General features: G+C 42.0%; 1 pseudogene; it reads left to right on the forward strand.

Annotated features, from left to right (window-relative positions):
* The first annotated feature begins 572 nt into the window (after positions 1-572).
* On the forward strand, positions 573-7,133 carry LOC147440119 (uncharacterized; annotated as a pseudogene).
* The last annotated feature ends 646 nt before the right edge of the window (positions 7,134-7,779 follow it).

Below are 7,779 nucleotides of genomic sequence, written 5' to 3' on the forward strand. Positions count from 1 at the left end.
AGAAAAGTAAGAAGAAAAAGAAGAAATCCTCCAGGCAGGAGAAGGACAAAGAGAAAAAGGGTAAAAGCAGGGAGCAGACAGTTCCTGGAAAAGAAGACATCAGTCAGATGATTGTCAGTCAATTGAAGAATTTGGGTCTTACAAAACTGGGTATGCCAGAGAGGCCTTATTGTCAAACATGTCAAGTGTTTGGCCATAGTGATGAAAGATGTTGGTACAATCCAAATTATCGGGGACGCATTCCAGAAAGGGTGCAGCAAAGAATGAATCCACCTGTAGCGAATGTCATGATTGCAGGAGGGCCTCAGGGAAGGCCACAGAATTTTAGAAACTGGGGAAATTCAGGTCCTATTCAGAGACTTCAAGCCCAAGAAGGGTGGGGTAATCAAAGGAATCAGGACAGAATGGGAGGAAATTTACCGTGTACCTATTGTGGAACACAAGGGCACAGATAGGGACCTGAATGCACCCTGTGGTGCAAACACAGGAGTGAGAGGGGGATCCTTATAGTACAATATAATAATAAAGGCGGCTAGCCTCAACAAAGGCCTCCTGCAGAGTTAAATGTTGTCATGTTGGAAGAAAAAGAACAGGAATCTGAAGAGTTCCTGATGAATGCCAAAGTGGAGCCTGATAGGGCCCGGATGCCTAATGAGCGCTGCTATGGAAGAGGGGAATCAAGCAACCTGTTCCAATGTGATTGTACAGAGTGTGTCTCGATTGAAGGAGTTAAAGAGGGGGATAATGTTCCTGGAGTTATGGTGGTAACCAGGTCGTCAGGAAAGGTAAAGGGGGATAAGGTTCAGAAAAAAGAAGAACAACAACCAGTCGACTGGAAGGTTCAAGACCAGATTAGAATGGGAGTATTGAAGGAGATAAATAAAGTGAACAAGCGACAGGAGGATAAAAGAAGGGAAACTCAGGAAGTCCCTGAGGCAATAGTAAGGTATCCGGCGGACAGAATACAGGAAGGAGTTGGTAAAGGACATGATCAGGCGCTGACTGTACAGAAGAAAGCTGCAGTCAAGATGTCTGAGGAGTTTTTTGATGCATTAATGGAAGCACCTACTCAGATCAGTTTGAGGCAGATTTTGATTTTGGTACCAAGCTTTGCAGACCAATTCATGCAGAAGTTACAACAACAGTATGGGGGAAAGAATCCGATTGACTTACAGACAGATGAAGATCCGGATCAGGAGATTGAGGTAGCAGAAATGCAACCTGCAGATGTTGATTACAAAGTTCCAGTGATCAGTGTAAAGATGGAGCAGATATTTATGCCAGGAGTGTTGATTGATGGAGGATCAGGAGTGAATGTACTTCTAGAGGAAACATGCAGGAAGATGAACATTACCTGTTGGGATCCGGCACCATTTCAAGTGAAAATGGCAGATCAGAGGAGGATCTAGCCATTAGGGATTGTCAGGAATAAGGAAATTGAGATTGGAGGTCTCAAGTTTAAAGTCAATTTTGTGGTGTTGCAGTTGGAAAAGTCTTCTCAGTCATATCCTATGATTCTTGGGAGACCTTGGCTTAGAGCAGCAAAAGTCAAGCAACATTGGGGAGCAGATTATGTGATATTGAGACAGGGCAAGAAAAAGGTGAGAATGAAGATGGTGGCCAACAAAATACTTCCACCTGATTGCAGATCTTTGCATGCAGAAACAATCAATATGGCTCCAGAATTGGAAGAAGATGAGGAAGAGGAATTTTTTAGGGTAAATTCTTCTGTCATTCCAATATTTGAAGTGGATGTACAAAATATTGTAAAGAAATATGTAGCTAATGATCCCAAGGTGGAGAAATTGAAGAAAAAATTGGGCAAGAGAAAGCTGTTTCCTGAAGGATCTGATTTGGAGGTAGAACAGAAACAGGCAGAGATCAGGGCAGAGAAAGATTTTGAGGAATATCTTTCAAAACGTTCAAGGGTAAGGGAAGATGATTTGGAAGACATGGATCTAGGAACAGAGGGGAATTCTCAGAAGGTCAGGGTCAGTGTCAATCTGGATCAGAATTTTAAAAGAGGACTGCAGGGTTTACTCAAGGAATACAAGGATGTATTTGTCTGGCACTACAGTGACATGAAAGGAGTGGATCCAGCTTTTTGTGAACACAGGATCAACCTGAAGGTTGATGCAGTCCCAGTGGTACAACAAAGATACAGATTAAACCCAAGTTATTCTAAGCAGGTGAAAGAGGAATTGGACAAGCTTTTGGCAGTAGGTTTCATTTACCCGGTTGACAAGGTGACATGGTTATCTCCAATAGTGGTTGTTCCAAAGAAGAATGGGAAGATCAGGGTTTGTGTGGATTGGAGGAAGCTGAATGCTGCCACACTGACTGATCCTTTTCCACTTCCATATTGTGATACAATGTTGGATGCGGTTGCAGGACATGAAATGTATAGCTTTTTGGATGGTTTTAGTGGCTATAATCAGATTAGGATGGCAGTGGAGGACAGAGAAAAAACAGCCTTTATTACAGAATGGGGAGTGTTTGCTTACAATGTGATGGGGTTTGGATTGAAAAATGCACCTCCTACTTTTCAGAAGTGGGTTCAGCAAGTGTTTGCTCCTTTCTTGACAACTTTTATGAGGGTGTTCCTGGATGATTTCAGTGTTTTTGGGAGAAAAGATGAGCATTTGGGACATCTCAGGCTCTGTTTGCAGAAGTGCAGGGAAGCTAGACTTTCTTTGAACCCTGAAAAGTGTGCATTTGCAGTAAGCAGTGGGATTCTTTTGGGACATGTGATATCAAAATAAGGGATTGCCATTGATTCCAGGAAGGTGGAGGCAATTCTGAAGGCACCAGTACCTAAGAACTTGAAGCAGTTGTCAAGGTTTTTGGGACAAGTAAAGTGGCATAACAGATTTTTGAGGTATTTGGCATATGTTTGTCAATCACTGACAAAGCTTACCAAGAAGGATGTACCATTCTTATGGTCTACTGATCAGCAAAAGGCCTTTGAATTATTGAAGAAGATGTTGGTGGTGGCACCAATTCTAATTTCTCCAGATTGGAATTTTCCATTCCATATATTTGTGGATGTAAGTCATTGTGCAGTGGGAGCAGTCCTGATGCAAGAGAGTGAGAAGGGATGGTTTAGACCTATCTATTATACAAGCAGGGTGCTATCCTCTGCTGAAAGGAACTATTCAGTAACTGAAAGAGAAGGTTTAGGCATGGTTTATGCATTGAAGAAGTTCAGGCATTACTTGTTGGCCAATAAGGTGGTGTTTCATGTGGATCATCAAGCTTTGATCTATATGGTTAATAAACCACAGTTGTCAGGCAGGTTGGCAAGATGGGTTCTTTTACTTCAGGAATTTGACTATAGTGTGGTGCATACACCGGGGAAAGAGCATGCCATTGCAGATTACATGAGCAGATTGGAGACAGGAGAACCACGAGATGGAGTGCCTGATGAATTACCTGATGCAGGATTGTTTCAGGTGGTGACAGGTCTGATAGCAGAAGATTAGTATGATGAGATGTTTCAGTTCTTCATGGAGGGTTTTTTTCCAGAAGAGATGACTTCAGATAGAAGGAAGAGGTTGGCATTGAGGAGCAGATCATTTATGGTAATATCAGGAATGTTATACAAGAAAGGAATAGATCAGGTGATCAGAAGGTGTGTTTCAGGGAAAGCTGAACAAAAGGCAGTTCTTTCAGAGGCTCATTGGGGCAATGCTGGAGGACACTTTTCTCATGAAGTAACTGCTAGAAAAGTATTTCAGGCAGGGTTATGGTGGCCAAGTATTCATAAGGATGCTTACAACTATTGCAGGCAGTGTTTGGTCTGTCAGAGGGATGGAAGGCCAAATAATGCAGATAGGATGCCTTTGCAACCAGTGGTACCACTTGAACATTTTCAAAAGTGGGGGTTGGATTTCATGGGACCTATTATTCCTTCTGCAAGAAATACTCAAAATAGATATATTCTGGTGGCCATTGATTATGCAACAAAATGGGTTGAAGCAGTGGCACTAAGGGATAATACTGCAAGTAGTGTGGCAAGATTCCTCTATAGGAATATTATGACCAGATTTGGGTGTCCTGTGGAATTGGTTTCAGATCAAGGAGTACATTTCCTCAACAAAGTGATCAAGAAGTTGACTGAGTCACACCTGATAATACACAAGAAGTCTACAGTGTATTATCCACAAGCAAATGGACAGGCAGAGAGTACTAATAAGATCCTGATCAAAATTTTGAAGAAGATTGTGGAGGACAATAGGAAGGATTGGGATACAAAGCTTGATTCTGCTTTGTGGGCTTTCAGGACAGCTTTCAAGGTGACAACAGGTCAGACACCTTTCAGGCTAGTATATGGACTAGAAGCAGTAGTACCAATGGAATTTGTAGTTCCTAGTCTGAGAATTGCAGCTGAGCATAGACTGTCTCCAGAAGAGTCTATACCTTTCAGGGAGGAATCCTTGTTGAAATTGGAGGAGGATAGGATTCTGAGTGCTTATTTGGCAGAAGCAGTGCAGAACAGAAGGAAAGCATGGGTGTCTCGACACATTAAGTTCAAATTTTTTAAAGAAGGAGATTGGGTCATGGTATATAACAATAAGTTGGGGCCAAGACCAAGGAAACTCAAGCTGAGATATGTAGGGCCTTATCAGATAGTAGAAGTCAGAGGGCCAGGAACTTTTGTGTTACAAGATGAAGTTGGGAACCAGTTTGGAAAACCACTGAATGGGTATCGGTTGAAATTATTTGAAGGGGAGGTTCCTCAAAAAGAGTGTCAAAATGAGGTGGGAATATATTTTCTCGATTCGGGGGTACGAGGTATTATGAATAGAGAAGTGAAGGTGGAGTGTGAGACCACGTTTCAAACCGACAGAGGACTTGACATCTCAAGTAATAGTGCGTCAACGTTAGTGCCCGCCATGCAGAAGAGAAAGAGTGTGTTGCTAGGTGAAGAGCAAGCCTAGCGTACGCCGCCGTTAGCTAGAGAAGCTGCAGATTTTGAAGCGATGGTGCAAAGGAGGGGGTTGAGATCGGCAAGTCCAAGCCCTGGAACAATGGTGGAGATCGACGATGAGGAAGAGGATGTACAGCAGCCGACACCGCTTCAAATGAAGGCCAGACAAGCAACAGAGCATCATCTCATGGATTTTAAGGTGGAGATCGATTCCTTCCAGCCCAGACATGCACGATGGCTGCAGTCTATTCAGCTATTGGAGTATGCACAGTTTCCATGGACACACTGGCGTTTCACGACTCAAACAGGCATGATGATGGCGCAACTTATAGATTGTAATGGATTGGTGGGACACGGAGTTTACTTGTCAGCAGCATTAGTGGCGACAGTATTTGGATTGCCTGAAGGAATTGATAATGCGGTGGACAAAGCATCTGAGGAGGACATGGATGCAGAATTCGGGAAGAGTGAAGGTACTCGCAATTATTTTGCTTTGAAAAATGTGTCTGATGCAGAGAGATTGCAGCAAATAAAATGGTTTTTGGAAAGGGTCATGTTATTGGTGAAGTTGGATTACATATCAAGAGAGAATTATGCAATTCTTAGCATGCCAGAGAAGGGTAAGAGATTTGGATGGGCAACAATGTTGTATGAAAGAATACATTCAGAGGTATTTTTCAAAGAAAAGAAAAGAGTGTAGAGAAGTACAAAAGTGGGACCTTTGATTGCTGCAATTTTCATGCATGTAAAGAGTAATGGTGTATTGAGGGCGATGACACCATCAGGGTCAAGACAGGTGGCTGACAGACAGGAAGGACACAGTCAGGAAGCATTTGGGCAGCATGAACTGTTGGATTCTGAGCAGATGATTGACAGGGAAATGAAGACAAAGAAGTATCATGAGTCCAAGACAGGCATATATAAGAGTATGTGGTCAGCAAAGTATTCACATGGTGAATGTATGGAAACTATGGGGTTGAATACAGATGTAGAGATTCCAAAATTCTGGGCTGAAGAGGAAGATGGACAGATAAAGCTTGTGGGGGCTCAGACAACTCCAGTGAAGCGTTCCATCAAGTTGAAGAAAAGAAGGTTAGATGTCGTGCAGACCAAGGAGACTGAGAGTGGAAAGAAGCAAGAGGATATCAAACAGTCTCTTGTTAAACAATTTTTTCAAGATGTTACATACTCAAAAGCCTTAGAGTCTGTAGAGATATTAAAGGAGTTTGTGGAGCAGCAGAACATGAACAGTGTACTTTTGGAGAGGACAAATGGAAAACTTGTGGAGGAGAAAGAAGAATTGGCAAGGCAGCTGAGTAAAAAGACAATGACAGTGGAGGAAATTGAAGAGTTGGAGGAGAAGCTCAAGGCAGCATCATAGCAAAATCAGAAAATGGAAGAAAAGTTAAAGATGTTTCAGGGTCATTTGCACAGAAGAGAGAGCAATGCAAAAATGTACAAAGTGTGGCAGAATGAGTGGAAAGCAGTGTTGACTATGGAGTTGGGGAATTTAGCAAATACTAATGTAGCTTTAGAAGCAGACAACAGGGTTCTGCTGAATAGAGTGGTAGCCTGTAAAGATGTGGAAAAGCAAATTAGAGAATGCACAGATGATGAGTTGTCAATTGATGGATGGTACTTGTCACCTGAGGAGGTTGAAGACATGAAGGCTCAACTGAGGAAGCAGGGAGAACAAATTTGGCAAAATCTGGGAGTCAGGCTAGAAGAAGTGATGTCTAAACCATATGAAATATTTGCCAAAGAAGAAAACAAGGAGGAGTATGAGTTACTGAAATTTCAGTATGAGGAGTTACATGAAAAATATAACTCTCTCCTTGAGCAACAGTCACAGGACAACAAACAGATTGAAAAAGAGGGTGTTCAGGAAGATGATGTACTAAAGACTCCAATGTTGGATACTTTAGTGGATACAATTGCACAGCATGTGGAAAAAGATAATCAGGAATTGGAAAAGTTTTCTGAAGAGATTGTAGGTCAGGGGCAAAACAGTGTGGTTGCAGAAAAGGAGAAGACTGTACCTGAAACAAATCTGATGCAGCAAGCGCAGATTAATGAAGAAGAAAGCTTGCAACAGCTGATAGTAGATGATCAGGGAGATAGAGAATTGCAAAATGTGGAGGACAAAGTTGAAGAAATGCTTACTCAAGAAGATGGTGTGCTGGAGGTTGAACAAAAGGAGTGATCAAGGGAATTGTGGGTTCAGGTCGCCAAAAAGTTTCTTTTTGGTACCACCGCGTGTGCCAGGTGGTAAAGGGGACCTTTACCATAATTAATATACAGTCAGGGAACTATCAGGATGACTTCAGATTCCAATCAGGAAGTCATCAAGTCAGAGTCAACTCAGGAGATAATCAGAAACCTATTAGGAAGTAAGTAGGAAAAGACATTATGTGAAAGGATGTAACTTTTCGTAGGGGCTTTTGTATCTTTTGTGATCTTCGATGATGTAAGGAAGTAAGGGGATGACGCTGATGTGTGTGATGATGATGGGAAATGGAAGGCGACAGTTATATCTATCTGTCTATTGTCTGTTCTGATTCTGATCTATGTCTGATGAATAACTGATGAAATCCTGAGTATAAATATGAGATATATGTAATCCCTTTGATCCTGTCGATGAAGTATCTGAAGGTTTGAAGTTCATACATACTGTGTAGTCCTGTATTGGTGGTTGGTTAAGTGTTAGGCAATTATCAGGGAATATGCAGAATCTGTTTAAGCCTTTCCTGATCAACCCCATTACAAGAGTTTAGTTGAATTATTAAATTACCTAAAGCTCTCACAAAAGGGGAAAGGGGGACACATGTCAGAAGGCTATCACTTATACT

Source organism: Adiantum capillus-veneris, chromosome 16 (genome assembly GCF_014529385.1).
Source record: "Adiantum capillus-veneris isolate H3 chromosome 16, ASM1452938v2, whole genome shotgun sequence".
NCBI lineage: Eukaryota > Viridiplantae > Streptophyta > Polypodiopsida > Polypodiales > Pteridaceae > Adiantum > Adiantum capillus-veneris.